Source organism: Meriones unguiculatus, chromosome 1, assembly GCF_030254825.1.
Source record: "Meriones unguiculatus strain TT.TT164.6M chromosome 1, Bangor_MerUng_6.1, whole genome shotgun sequence".
Classification (NCBI taxonomy): Eukaryota; Metazoa; Chordata; class Mammalia; order Rodentia; family Muridae; genus Meriones; species Meriones unguiculatus.
In genome coordinates this window covers 124,548,618-124,562,848 of record NC_083349.1, presented here as the reverse complement: position 1 = coordinate 124,562,848, position 14,231 = coordinate 124,548,618, and the positions used below count along the sequence as shown (strand labels likewise).

The 14,231-nt window shown below is 44.4% G+C and overlaps 1 long non-coding RNA gene across 1 annotated transcript in view; it reads right to left on the bottom strand.

Annotated features, from left to right (window-relative positions):
• Window positions 1-10,180, bottom strand: part of LOC132649874 (uncharacterized) — a 241,329-nt gene extending 231,149 nt beyond the window's left edge. The window contains exon 1 of the long non-coding RNA XR_009588377.1: window positions 9,954-10,180. This is a non-coding gene — a long non-coding RNA (uncharacterized LOC132649874). The remainder of the gene's footprint in view (window positions 1-9,953) is intronic.
• Window positions 10,181-14,231: the final 4,051 nt, after the last annotated feature.

Sequence of the window (14,231 nt, the reverse complement as noted above, 5' to 3'; positions counted from 1 at the left end):
TCTTTACTATGTTTAGGTATTTGCCTTGTATTCCTGATCTCTCCAAGACTTTAAACATGAATAGGTGTTGGGTTTTGTCAAATGCTTTTTTGGCATCTAAGGAAGTGATCAGGTGGTTTTTCTCCTTCAGTTTGTTTATATGGTGGATTACATTGATGGATTTCTGTATGTTGAACCACCCCTGCATGCCTGGGATAAAGCCTACTTGGTCATGGTGGATGATATCTTTTATGTGTTCTTAGATTCAGTTTGCAAGTATTTTATTGAGTATTTTTACATCAATGTTCATAAAAGAGATAGGTCTGAAGTTCTCTTTTTTTGTTGGGTCTTTGTGTGGTTTAGGTATCAAGGTGACTGTGGCTTCATAGAATGAGTTTGGTAATGTTCCTTCTGTTTCTATTTTGTGGAATAGTTTGAAGAGAGTTGGAGTCAGCTCTTCTTCAAAGGTCTTGTAGAATTCTGCCCTGAAACCATCTAGCCCTGGGCTTTTATTGGAAGGGAGACTTTTGATGACTGCTTCTATTTCCTTGGAGGATACCTGATCTTGATTTAATTTTAATAAATGGAATCTATCAAGAAAAGTATCCATTTCATTTAGATTTTTAAATTTTGTGGCATATAAGCTTTTGTAGTAAGACCTAATAATTGTTTGGATTTCCTCAGTGTCTGTCATTATGTCCTTTTCATTTCTGATTTTTCTGATTTGGATAGCTTCTCTCTGCCTTTTAGTTAGTTTGGCTAAGGGTTTGTCTATCTTGTTGATTTTCTCAAAGAACTAGCTCTTGGTCTCATTGATTCTTTGAATTGTTTTCTTTGTTTCTAATTCATTGATTTCAGCTCTGGGTTTAGTAACAACTATTTTTTAAAAATATTCTTAAGCTTAGGAATAGGTAGATAAAATTAGAAGTACAGCATCTTCCAGGCAGTGGTGGTGCAAGCCTTTAATCCCAGCACTCAGGGAGGCAGAGGCAGATGCAGGCTTATCTCTGAGTTAAAGTTCAGCCCGGTCTGCAGAGTGAGTTCCAGGACAGCCAAGGCTCCACATAAAAACCCTTTCTCAAAAAAAAAAAAAAAAAAAAAAAAAAGTACAGCACCTATTTTTAAAATGTCCAGTTTAAGCCTGGCACAGTGCCACACACCTGTAATCCCAGCACTCAGGGAGGCAGAGGCAGACAGATCTCTGTGAGTTCAAAGCCAGCCTGGTTTACAAAGAGAGTACAGAACAGCCAAGGCTACACAGGGAAACCCTGTCTTGGAAAGAAAAAAAAAAGAGTCTAGTTTACATGTTTGTATAGATAACCTAAGGTAATTAACATTATATTTGACACAGAAAATGAATCAATTTCTAGTCACTCAAAAGTTAGGGGTTGGGAGGATGGCTCAGCAGATAAATACTTACTACCAAGCCGGAGGCCCTGAGCTCCAGCCCTGAAACACGTGTTGGGAAGAGAGAAGTGACTCCTGCAAGTCGTCCTTTTTCCTCCATATGTGTATGATAGCATGCATTTGGCCCACACACACAAGAAAGAAAGGGAAGGAGGGAGGGAGGGAAGGAAGGAAGGAAAGAAGAAAGGAAGGAAGGAAGGAAGGAAGGAAGGAAGGAAGGAAGGAAGGAAGGAAGAGAAACCTAAATTAAAACAGAACCTAGCATCATGTCACACCCATCATCCTGGCTCTAGGAGGCAGAGGCAGAAGGATTATGACTTCCTACCCAGCCTGAACTACAGAGTGACATAGTATCCTAGTTAGCGTTGCTATTGCTGTGATGAAACACCATGACCAAAAAGCAAATTCAGCAGGAAAGGGTTTACTCTGCTTAAACTTCCAACCTGTATGTACTCCTTCACTGAAGGAGGTCAGGACAGGAACTCAAACAGGACAGGACCCTGCAAGCAGAAGCTGATGCCGAGGCCATGGAGGGGTATTGCTCCCTGCAGCTTGCTCAGCCTGCTTTTTTACTGGACCCAGGTCTACCACCAGCCCAGGGATGGCCCCACCCACAATCACTAATAAGAACATGCTCTACAGCTGAATCTTATGATAGCACTTTCTCAATCGAGGTTTCCTCTTCTCAGAGGAGTATAGTTTGTGTCACGTTTACATAAATCTAGCCAGCACACATATTGAGCCCAACATAGTGAGCTCTTGGCCAGCTGGTACTACCTAGCCAGACCCTATCCACTCTAAAACTAAGAATGGAGAAGAAGGCAAGGGGGTGGGGGGTTAAGGAGAAGAATGGTACCGAAAGGTGCTATTTATGCTACTGGAGTTGGAAAACAATCTTCAATCCCACCTATCTGTGAACTCTGCAAGCTGCGACAATGCCTGGCCTGACAAGGGATGCCCGGTGGTGCAATGGTGGCATAAATGTTATGGGAATGAGCAACTTTTTCTGCTTAGATCTAATGCCTGCTCCAATAGATGGAGCCAATACTTGGCACTGCTAAAGAGACCAGGGACCCGTGGCCTGAGAAGTAGAGGAGAACCTAATTCTATTATGCTGCTAAATGGACATCGTATTTAAATGGCTCCTTTTGACTTATACTCTTAGACCAGAGCATCTTTCAATAAGAAGCTTCTCCTTGCAGTAGATGGCAATGGGCACAGAAACTTCAACTGGTCAGAGAAAAGAGACCACAAACGAACAGCCATAAATGGGATACATTTATGGGATACATATATATATATGTGTGTGTGTGTGTGTGTGTGTGTGTGTGTGAGAGAGAGAGAGAGAGAGAGAGAGAGAACCATAGAGAGAGAGCATGTGTATGGTGTGTGTGTGTGTATCCCCTCCCCACAACCTTCACTCTCCTACCTAGTATTGGGGTGTTGGAAGGTATTAGGAGGGATAAAGAGTGGAGAAGGGAGGTAGAGATATTAGAAAAGCCCATTAAAATAGACTAAAAAGTAACTCTGACAGTGTGGACCTGTATTTATCGTGCCCTTCATTTTAGTTGTATCCAACTAAGCTGCCTCTGCTTGACTCTTGCCTCCCTAAGACCCAGTGTGCTCTCTCCACACAATAAAGTAGGAAACAGTGAGACAAGACACCTATGTCTGAGTTTGGCACAAGCAATCATCTCAGCTCCAGGCTGAGCCCAAGGTATTCACTCATTCCCCAACATAAAAACTGCAGCCTCTATCCTTGGAGTCAGCCTAGTGGTGAGCGCTTAATAAAAAGCAGTTACCGCGAAAGGAAACCCTGAGTCCTGGGTACACAGAACCTGGACAGCAATGTTTCCCAGTCATGTTCTTTTTGTTCCTTGATAGTTTCATACGTTTATGTAATGAATTTTGGTCACATTCATGCTCCCACCCACCCCCATCACAAACCACTCACATCTTTCTCATCCTAACTGCTCGGTGTTAAATGGTATCAAAGAAGAGAAGCCTGATACATGATGACTCTTCCACAAACACGAATTTAGCTTCCTCTCTGTGCGAGGTGGTGGTTCTCACCATGGAGTTACACCAAAAAGGGGGTCAGAGTTCATTCTTCCATACAACTCACAGCCTAGAGCCTCCCCCAGGGCACCACTAATTGACTTTTGAAGTCAGTAAATCAAACAGGTTAATTTGCATCTTATTTACATTTTAGAAAGTGCATCTTACTCAGACATTTTTCTCTACAGTCTATCTACACAGGGCTAATGCTTTCTCCACTTCCTTGGCTAAAGGACAAGTCAGTCTAAAGCAGGTCATACCCTCTCCTCAGAAGCTTACCCCTAACAGCCCCCTTCCTCCATCCTGTTCCCAGATGAGTTGGTGCAGGGCCCAGCCCTGAAGGTTCCCTCCACAGCCCTAAAGGAAGTCACTAGAGTTTCTCTCCCATGAGGGTGCCATTGCATTGCCCTGTCACAACAGGCACTTTTCAGCATCCAACGAAAACAAGAATGAGCCACCCCAGAAGTCTCCAGCGCTCCCTGAATCCAGCTCAGCCTCTGTCTCCCCTGGGAGATGTACAGTGTTTATCATCCCCCAAATCTACTTAGCACCATATTTGTCTTACAGTCTAGGTTCTGTAGCAAGAACCTGCAGGCCTAGCATGTGTTACCAACTGGCAGGTGTCTGGGGCCATAGAATGCTCCATGGTTCTACTAGAATCAGAACATTTGCATTCATTTAAAGTCTACAGGGGGAAAGGGATGGAAATTTCCCAAACACCCAAATTTATAGCAGTGCATGCAGATGAGTTCCCTGGCCCCTGGCCCTGACATTTCCTGTCAGCGCACTGTGAGGAATCCCCTTTTGTCCCTTCAAGAGCAGCCTCTTAAGTTCAACCTGAAACCATGATAAGCCACATATGCAAATGGTAGAGATGAGCTTCCTCTTTGGAAAACCATCCCTGCTCCCTAAAGAAGCTTTTGTCACCTGTAGACCGTAGGTCCGCATTCAAGTGAAGAAGGCTTCTGCCTGAGTCATCACCCTAGTTCACCAACCTGTCCCTGGCTCAAAGCCCTTTATCTCTTCCCTTCTACCCTGTGCTAACCACATCCCTATGGTCCTCACCCACACAGACGCCTTAGCTTCCATACTCTTTTATGTTAGTGGTATTATTTTATAAAAGGCTTAAGGAAAAAGAAAGTATTAGTTGACTTTTCCTGTCCTTGTGATTATGATATCCACTGAAAGAAGAGAAAGCATCTTTTGACCCAGAGTCCCACACAATCCCTGGGAAAGAAAAGTCATGGCAGCAGGAGCTTGTGGCCAGTCACATGATATCCACAGACAGGAGGCAGAGTGGCCAGTGCCAGTGCCTGGCTCGCTTCTCCTTTTTAGTTCATCCATGGCCCAGTCCATGGAATGGCACCACCTGAGCTCAGGGTGGGTCTTCCCACCTCAGTTAACCTAACCTGGATGAAGAGAGGTTTGTTTCCTATCGAGTTAAATCCCATCAAGTGGACAAGGTGAGCCACCACCACCACAGGAGCTAAACTCAATCACCGAGAAGGGGGCTTTAAGGACACCTACCATTTTGATTTTCCCCTTCCCTGGTTACCCCTGTTCCCTGGTTCAAGTACATTCTGAGACTCTGTCATCAAAGTGCCAGGAGTTAAGAAGAAAAGGAAGAGGACCACGGATCTCAACTCAGTGCTCAGGAGGTTGTCAACCTCTTGATCTACGCAGGATGACAGACATAAAATAGCTGTGAGTCACTGAGACAAAGACATCATCAAACGAACAACTACAGCAAATGTCCAACACCCCAGTGTCCACGGTGAGTCTCAGATGGCTCTTCTTTCACACCCAAGTCCTTTCCTTGCCTCCACATGTGCTAAGACTGAAAGTCCAATGCTCCAAAGACCAAATACAGTAGGAACAACAATTACCAACAGAGAGTTTGACTCACTCCCCTGTGGGCATCTAGTCATGATGGCATCAATAATTCCTTGATTTCCACTGCTGAAGCCCAGGGCCTTTCAGCCAGCCTCTCCATGTACCTCAAGATCCAGCCACCGACTCTTATCTCCGCCTCACAAAGAGTTCCATACAAGGGCCCTCATCGTGCAGTGGTGGGCAAACTGTCAGTGAAAACCCTTTGTTCCGATCTGAACTCTAATTCTGTGATAGTGCATACATTTTGAGACACTGCAATTTTTCCTCGTTCCAGTTGTATGTAAATTAATCTGCTGCATGGAAACCGCTCCTTAAAACAAAGGAAACTGATTTATAGCCAGTCTCCTTGATATAAATTATCCTGCAGCAGCGTACTTCAGGCTTGTGAACTGTGCCAGCACTTACCTTTCAGAAATGATGTAAGGTGACTTCCTGCCATAGCTCTTCCTGGCCATTCCCATGGGGACTGCCCACCCACTTCCTTGCCAGCGAGCGTGTGAGTTGTTCTGGCTTGTTTTTATTTTGTAGATTAAGAAGTGTCAAATTGAAATCTTTGGCTTTGTTCCCCATCACTCTTTGTTCCCTGAGGGAATACGGATGTGTCACTTGTGCCCCTCCCCTCTAACCAGTAAGTAACTGGGCCCAGCCAGGCATGGAATCAGAAGGGCCTGGGGCACAGAATGGCAGCAGGCTCTATCACTGTGTAGAGAATGCTGGCTAATAGCCAAGGTCCTTCTTGTGAAATGCTCTGTAGGGAATTATGGGAGAGAAGCTCAAGGTCACTCGTTTCCCATGTCATCTGCATAGACTATCTTCCAGAAACTAGGCAGAGGGTATCTTGAAGTAACAGCCTGTGTTTGTGAGAGCTAAGATGTAGGTCAACCTGCAAAGGCCTGAAAGATGAGGCCTCCACACCTTAGGTACTCAACACCTAAGATAGTCACAGCTCATCCCTGAATACAAGCTTAAAGATGCACCATCTTCCCGAAAGACCAACTGCGTATGACGAAGCCTACCCTAGCACCCTGTACACTGCAAAGGGGCATTTTGCCTTCCTAACATATAGCAGCAAGCACACATCATTTGTCATTAATGGTGAATGTCATTTTGGAAGTGATGTTAGTAAAAATTGCACATGAATTAAATTTTAAAAAATCACATCTATGACATGAGAATTAAGAATCAGGCTACACATAGAACAAGAATGGTAGAGCAGATGCTGCTCAGTGGCTTGAGCAGACCACATTTAGAGGCTGGAAACCCGCACGGGAAAGAAAACGAGATCTGGAGACAGCTTGATTGGTCCAAGCTCTGGGTTGACCTTAATGAGAAGCATGAGCCAAACAGTTGGCCACTGTGACTGGCTGATGCCCGGCTGTTATGGCTGGATGAGAGCTGGCTACATTCCTTAAAAGGACACTAAAGGCAAGCCTCCTGATAGTTTAGTGCTGAGCTTTGATGCTGCTTGTTACGCAGAAGCACGAGGTCGAGCCAAGTGGGGTGTGTACCTCATCTCAGAGCACTTGCCCAGTTTACAGTGCTCAAGGCTCTGGGGAGGAAGGAAAAGACGGAGGGAAAGATGGAAGGAGAGGGAGGAAGGAAGGAAGGAAGGAAGGAAGGAAGGAAGGAAGGAAGGAAGGAAGGAAGGAAGATCTCTACCTAACCCTATAGAGCTGTGGTCTCTGAGGCAAACCACCTGGAATCTTTAAAAGTACTTTAGTTTTTCAGTTTTCCAGAAGTACTTTATAGTGAAAAATGCTGGTACCCATTAGGGAATGCTTTTCTCTCCACAAGACTACTTCCTGGGTTTGAGTCAGACATGAAGGTGGGGGCAGGGGAGTGCTAGCTGTCCAAGGCTGGAACTCTCAGAGCTTTTGTGAAACTTGTTTGATTGTTTTTATTAAGGTTTTGTTTACAAAGAAACACTGCTCCTTGTAATAATGATACAGAAGCAAACTAAATAAGCCTTAGCACCTTTCCCTTCCTTGTTCTCTGGTTCCATATGAGGCAGCCAACACTAAATCTGGTTACCTTGCACGGTCTCCATCCTCTGTCAGTACATCATGGCCCTTTAGAAATGTGGCAGGGCAGGAAATAGTTTCACAAATTGTTTAATTATAACATCCTTATTCACAGAACATCCCACAGACCCTCATCTTGTGGGAATGCTCTTCCGGTTGACACTAAGGAAAATCCAAAAGTAGGACAGAGAATGACTTGTGATAGAATTGGATCATTTTACCAATTCCACAAGAAATCCATACAGATCTTATTGAGCTACCATATCACACAATCCACTCATTCTCAATAACATTTGGGAGAATTTACAAATCTTCACGCCATGAATAGCTTCTCCCAAGGGCACACTCAGAACAGGCCTCCTGCTGAGAGCCATTCTCCACCTGGGCATTCTCAGGGTATCCATGCAACAGGAATAGAAGATGGAACAACTCAAAGGCATCCATGTTATTCATGAAAAGGCTGGCACAGGATGCCACTTCCATCTTTGCAATCCTGACAGCAGAAGTCCCCAGTTACCAATGAGTCCCGGTTAATAAATACATTTGAATCTTCTGATGAATAAATACAGTATTTGCTAAGAAAATGAGAAAGCAGATAACAACAGAAGATGATCATTTGTATCTGGTCATTGGTCAGAGCCTCTGCATTCTACCGCATTTGTCCCAGGCACATTTCGTGCAGTCTTTAACATAAGCCATGTAAAAGTACTACACATTTTTTTCACTTTTTTTTTCTTTTTTTTTATTTACTTTATTCACTTTGTGTCCCCCCCCCCCCATTAGCCCTTCCCTCTTTCCTTCCCGATCCCACCCTCCCGCCCCCTTCTCCACGAATGCCCCTCCCCAAGTCCACTGATAGGGGAGGTCCTCCTCTCCTTCCTTCTGATCTTAGTCTATCAGATCTCATCAGGAGTGGCTGCACTGTCATCTCCTGTGGCCTGGTAAGGCTGCTCTCCCCCTCAGGGGGAGGTGATCAAAGAGCAGGCCAATCAGATGATGTCAGAGGCAGTCCCTCTTCCCATTACTATGTAACCCACTTGAACACTAAACTGCCATGGGCTACATCTGTGCAGGGGTTCTAGGTTATCTCCATGCATGGTACTTGGTTGGGGTATGAGTCTCTGGGAAGACCCCTGTGTTCAAATTTCTGGTTCTGTTGCTCTCCTTGTGGAGTTCCTGTCCTCTCCAGATCTTACTATTTCCCACTTCTTACATAAGATTCCATGCACTCTGCCCAACAGTTGGCCATAAGTCTCAGCGTCTGCTTTGATACTCTGCAGGGCAGAGCCTTTCAGAGGCCCTCTGTGGCAGGTTCCTAGGTTGTTTCCTGTTTTCTTCTTCTTCTGATGTCCTTCCTCTTTGCCTTTTGGGATAGGGATTGTGCATTCTAGTCAGGGTCCTCTCTCTTGATTAGTTTCTTTAGATGTACACATTTTAGTATGTTTATCCTATATTAATTACATGTCTATATGAGTGAGTATATACCATGTGTGTCTTTCTGCTTCTGGGACAGCTCACTCAGGATGATCCTTTCCAGGTCCCACCATTTACCTGCAAATTTCAAGATTTCCTGATTTTTCATTGTTGAGTAATATCCCATTGTGCAGATATACCACAATTTCTGCATCCATTCTTCAGTTGAGGGGCATCTGGGCTGTTTCCAGCTTCTTGCTATTACAAATAAAGCTGCTACAAACATGTTTGAGCAAATGTCCTTATTGTGTATTTGAGCCTCTTTTGGATATATGCCTAGGAAGTGTATGGCTGGATCTTGAGGAAGCGCTATTCCTAGTTGTCTGAGAAAGCGCCAGATCGGTTTCCAGAGTGGTTGTACCAGTTTACATTCCCACCAGCAGTGGAGGAGGGTTCCCCTTTCTCCACAGCCTCTCCAGCATGTGTTGTCACTTAAGTTTTTGATCTTGGCCATTCTGATGGGTGTAAGGTGTAATCTCAGGGTCCTTTTGATTTGCATTTCCCTAATGGCTATGACGTTGAGCATTTCTTTAAGTGTTTCTCTGCCATTCGATATTCCTCTACAGAGAATTCTCTGTTTAGCTCTGTTCCCCATTTTTTAATTGGATTACTTGCTTTGCTGCTTTTCAGCTTCTTTAGTTCTTTATATATACTGGATATTAGCCCTCTGTCAGATAAAGGGTTGGTGAAGATTCTTTCCCAATCTGTAGGCAGTCGTTTTGTTTTGATGACGGTGTCCTTTGCTTTACAGAAGATTTTCAGTTTCATGAGGTCCCATTTATTGATTGTTTTTTTTTAATTATCCCCTTTGGCTGAGGTTTCCAGTCTGCATGAGCAGGAATACAAAACCTCGGTTCTATGAACTTTGATTGAAAGGCAGGTGTTCCTTCACTATCCGACCAGTGTCTGTACACTTCTCTCCTACCAGTTCAAGACTGGTCCTTTGGACCTGAGAGTGAGCAGGACAGAGCACAAGAGTGGCCAGAAACAGGCAGCACACACCTGAGGACCATTCCAGATCTGGGGTCTTTGGCTTAAATCATTTTCAATGGCTTGGACGCCCTTGATACCCACACAACACTGCTGGTATGCTCCTACCCTCCCCCTGCCCCCAGCACATACCTAAAGAGGAATCCATCTGCTACCGAAGTCATCTTGAACTCTCATTGTTTGAGGGCACAGTCCATCACAGTGGAGAAGACATGGCTGCAGGAACCTGAGACTGCTCGCTGCATATCAGCAGACCAGGAAGCGCAGCAGGATGGGAAGAGAGGCTCAGCTGTAGACAGACCTCAAGGCCCGCCTCCTAGAGAGCCACTTCCGCCAGGCAGGCTCCACTGCCCAGAAGTTCCAAAACCTGCCAAAACAGTAGCAGCAGGGAACCAAGCTAAGCATAAGAGCCCTTGGTGACATTTTACACCCAAAACAGAACACCACCCAGTGGAAAGTAAGCCAGGGTCTGTGTTACCCACGTAAGGGAGACTGTTCCCGTCCACACAGTCCACCGTCCTTTATTGCCCATTTGTTTCTGTCATCTGGATCCAGCCAGTTCTTCATGGTTAAAATGAGACGTTTTAAGCACAAAGTTCTTCTAAAGTCAAACTATTCTATGAACTTTTTAATGACTTCTATATTTATCACACCTGGTTTTTCTAATTACTTAATGATTCTAAAATTAATATGTATCATGAAAGGCTGTTTTATCTTCCTAGGGGAGAAGATAAAAACTATAGAAGAAAATGTGTCAGCGTGGATATGACCAAAGGGAAATAGGCCGCATGGAAGAACTCACAAGGTCTATTACAGTCTGTTCTTATAAAAACACCTCATTCTGTTTCTCCAGGCTGGTGTTAGGGTTTCTTGATTTAAAGGTGAGAGCAAAGTACATATCTAGCACAGCAAAAAGAGATCCTCTGTCGACATTCTTCTACTGGGAACCATGGGTTTGTAGATACAGGCAGCCAGGGCTATGAATATGTTGACATCAATTTATCTTGGCCGGATGTATGCAGCTTTTTAGAGATAAATACATAAGAATAAGCATGGCTGTTACCTTTGAAATCAAGAATGGGGTGTATAAAATTATCCCAGTAAAAAGCACAACAGTATGCAAGCATAAGGCTATGGATTCGTGGTGTAGTCTGATGAATAAGAAAAGGAAAGAAAACAGGAAGATAAGAGACAAAGAGCAGGGAAAAGAAAGGACTGAGGTATAGAAATTAAAAAACAGAGATGCAAGCAAGACTGGGAGATAAAGCATGGTAAACTCACCAAAAAGAAAAAGAAAAGTAAGAGAAAAAGAAAAGGAGGCCTCTGAAAAGGTACCGTTTGAGCTGAGACCTGAATCCCCCCCCAAAAAAAAACCACTCTAGGCTGAGGGTATAAGAACTTCAGTGTCCCTGCAGCAGGAGTGAGCATGGCCTCCTTGGGAAGAGAAAATCATCAGGGATTAGAGTCAGGGAGCCTGCACGTTGGAGAGCACGGAGTTGGAGAGGGAAGCTACACGCAACACACATCACATATTCATTTCGGGGCACAGGAGACATGTTGAGTTTTTGTTGCTGCAATGCAAACCCATTAAAGATTCTTAGTAAAAGAATATTACACTTTGACATGCACATTTAAAAAGGTCACTATGGATCTTTCTGCAGAAAGCTTGGAGAGCAAGACTAGATGTAGGAAGACTACGTGAGTTCAAGAGACACTGAGAGTAAACCAGGAAAGATCTGACGGGGCATGGCCCAGATTAGTGACGCTGGAAACTCTGAGTATGCTAAGCTGGACAGACACATTGGAAGTAGAGCTAATAAGAGCTGGGGCTATAGCTGATGTGGTGGATTAGGAAAACCATGAATCCTGGGCCTCTGGATGACAACACCGGATAGATGATGGAGCCAGTGAGTGCATGAGTGAGGTGGAGAAAGCATTTCAGAGGAATGGGAGTGAGGTCCCGTTTACTCTGAAGAGAAAGACAGATTTGCAAATGTGAAACTTCTTGGCGATCAGGAGAGCTCTCCGTTAGCCCATGATGCAGAGGCACAGTGAGGTCTCTAAAACACGAACTAGAAGTTTTCAGAGATAACTGACATTCAGACAGGAGGCACTCTGCAAAAGCTTCGCCAGCCAGTTACACACTGAGAACACAGCCCTGCTGTTTGGTCTGGGCCGTTTCCACCACACTTTACAAAAAAATGAGGAACAGAGCACAACTTGGTCCTAAGAATAACCTGCAGCAAATGTCTCTGAATCTGCATAATTGTCATCCTTGTGATTCGGCCTGCCAGGAAGTCCATCACCCCTCCTGTGAGCTCAGAAACAAAGGAGTATCGATGAAAGTCATGTCGGACTCTGCAATAGCCCCCCAAAACTACACAAACACTATCCTATGTCTTACCTAAGTCACCCAATTATTGCTTACTTTCCCTATGTTTGAATCATTTTACACCTGTAAGTTTTAGAAAATTGAATTTTTAAACTCACCTGACATATGTCCATAGAAATGCAAATTATGTTTGGAGTGACAGTCTGTGGCTTTTGAGCAGTTCACAACTATTTGTGAGTTCCCTGTAATAATTCTGACTTTCTCTCTCTCTCTCCCTCTCTCTCTCTCTCTCTCTCTCTCTCACTATATATATGTGTTTGTATGGTATGTATGTATGGTGTGTGTGTGCATGGGTGTGTGTGTGTGTTGGATTCTTTTCTAAAGTGGTTGCAACAAATATTGGTTCTCTTTATTGGTTCTTTGATTAATGAGCTGAACTAAGGCTTCATTTTTATTTATAAGCATTCATTTGTATTTATATGAGTCTTGACTTTAACCTTTCCAAAAACATTTTAATATTAAAATTCAAACACAATTTTTAAACTATTCCTTTAAATTTTGAATCACTTGGGAAATGAATGACTTCAGCCCCAGAAACCAACTTTGGAATTTTAAAGATGTGAGTCAACTTGCCAGCAAATGAAGACTGAAAGAATTGGGCCTTGAATGGTCTGCAGGCAGAACAAGGCTAATGTGGCATGCACATTGCAAATCTCAGTCTATGGGCTTCAACTTTCCCAGAACTGTATGCCAAAGACAGTTTACCACCTACTCTCCTGGCTACAGTCACGCCACACACCTTGTCAGGGAAGATACATACATTCATCTCAAACACCCCTTCTTCATTCAGGGATGAGTCCCTGGAGCAGACCTCCCAGACCCAGTGAACATTTTGTATTGAACATAAGCAAACAGCTTCACCCCATGGTATGAAAAAGAGCTTCACAGATTCATAAAAGAAGTGAGGGAAAGACAGACGCAGACATTGAGAATGAAGGCCCAGCTGAAGGACCAGAAGCCCGGCCCCAAGGCCTGTGAGGAAAAACCCTATGGGTTCCAAAGAGGAAGTCACCAGAAAGTCAGTGAGAGCCAGGTGTCAATGGGGGCTCAATCCAAAGCCTAAAGCCCACTGTGGCCGCTCTCACACACCGCTGGGTTGGGCTGCTATAGACATAGTTTACCCAGGTACCTCCTCTGAAAGTGGCCATAGTACTGAGCCCTGTTCCAGGCAAAACTCAAGACGCTGATCTGTAGGACCTGAGAGAACCATATCTTTGAGTAATCACCATGGGCCATCATCTCCACTCTGTAGGATGAGAACCATGGGACCTCAGTCACCAGTGCATGGGCCACATGATGGCAGGACTATCTTCCTCCAAGAGTGAACCCAACAGGAGGAAAGCACTGGGGCCTTGAACTGCTTTCCTCTTCTGGCTGACTCTTGACATGAACCTTTGTGCTGAATGACCAACTTGCCTCCACAAGCGTGCGTTCGTATCGTGGAAGACCTTCAAGAGAGTGCTTTGCAAGGGCACGTGTGATGGGAATACATTTATTAGAAAGATAAAAGTAATATTACCACATTTTTATCTCAAGTGGCTGAACCGGCTACACTAGTTTTTCTCTAATCAAATTTTGTATTACATTCTCACTGTACCTCAGGCAAGAAAAGTCAGAAAAGCAGAAATAGAAGCCACGATTAAATATTCCAATCACCTTCCAGCTGCTCTAGCTATAGCTTTGCCCTTCCTGAAGGACAAAGGAGATGAGGGGGGTTAGAAATTACTGTGGAGCACTGGTAAGCAGGGAAGATTTGATCCAGGAACAGGATCCTGTCAGGTCAGAATCCCTAGTCTCTGAAACTCCCAAGAGCCTGACATTCTGGAAAGCAATGAAGGTCCCCAGTGTCCACAGAGCTACTGAGGACCAAACAGTCAGGGCATGAGGAAGCCTTTGCAGTTTCTGTAAAGAAAGGTAGAAAGGAAACCGCATCAAGCCAGCTCTTCAGATAGGTGAGGGGTGAACTCAGGCGGAACCCCTAAAATAGACCTGGGTGGCTCCTGTGACAGCTTTCACTT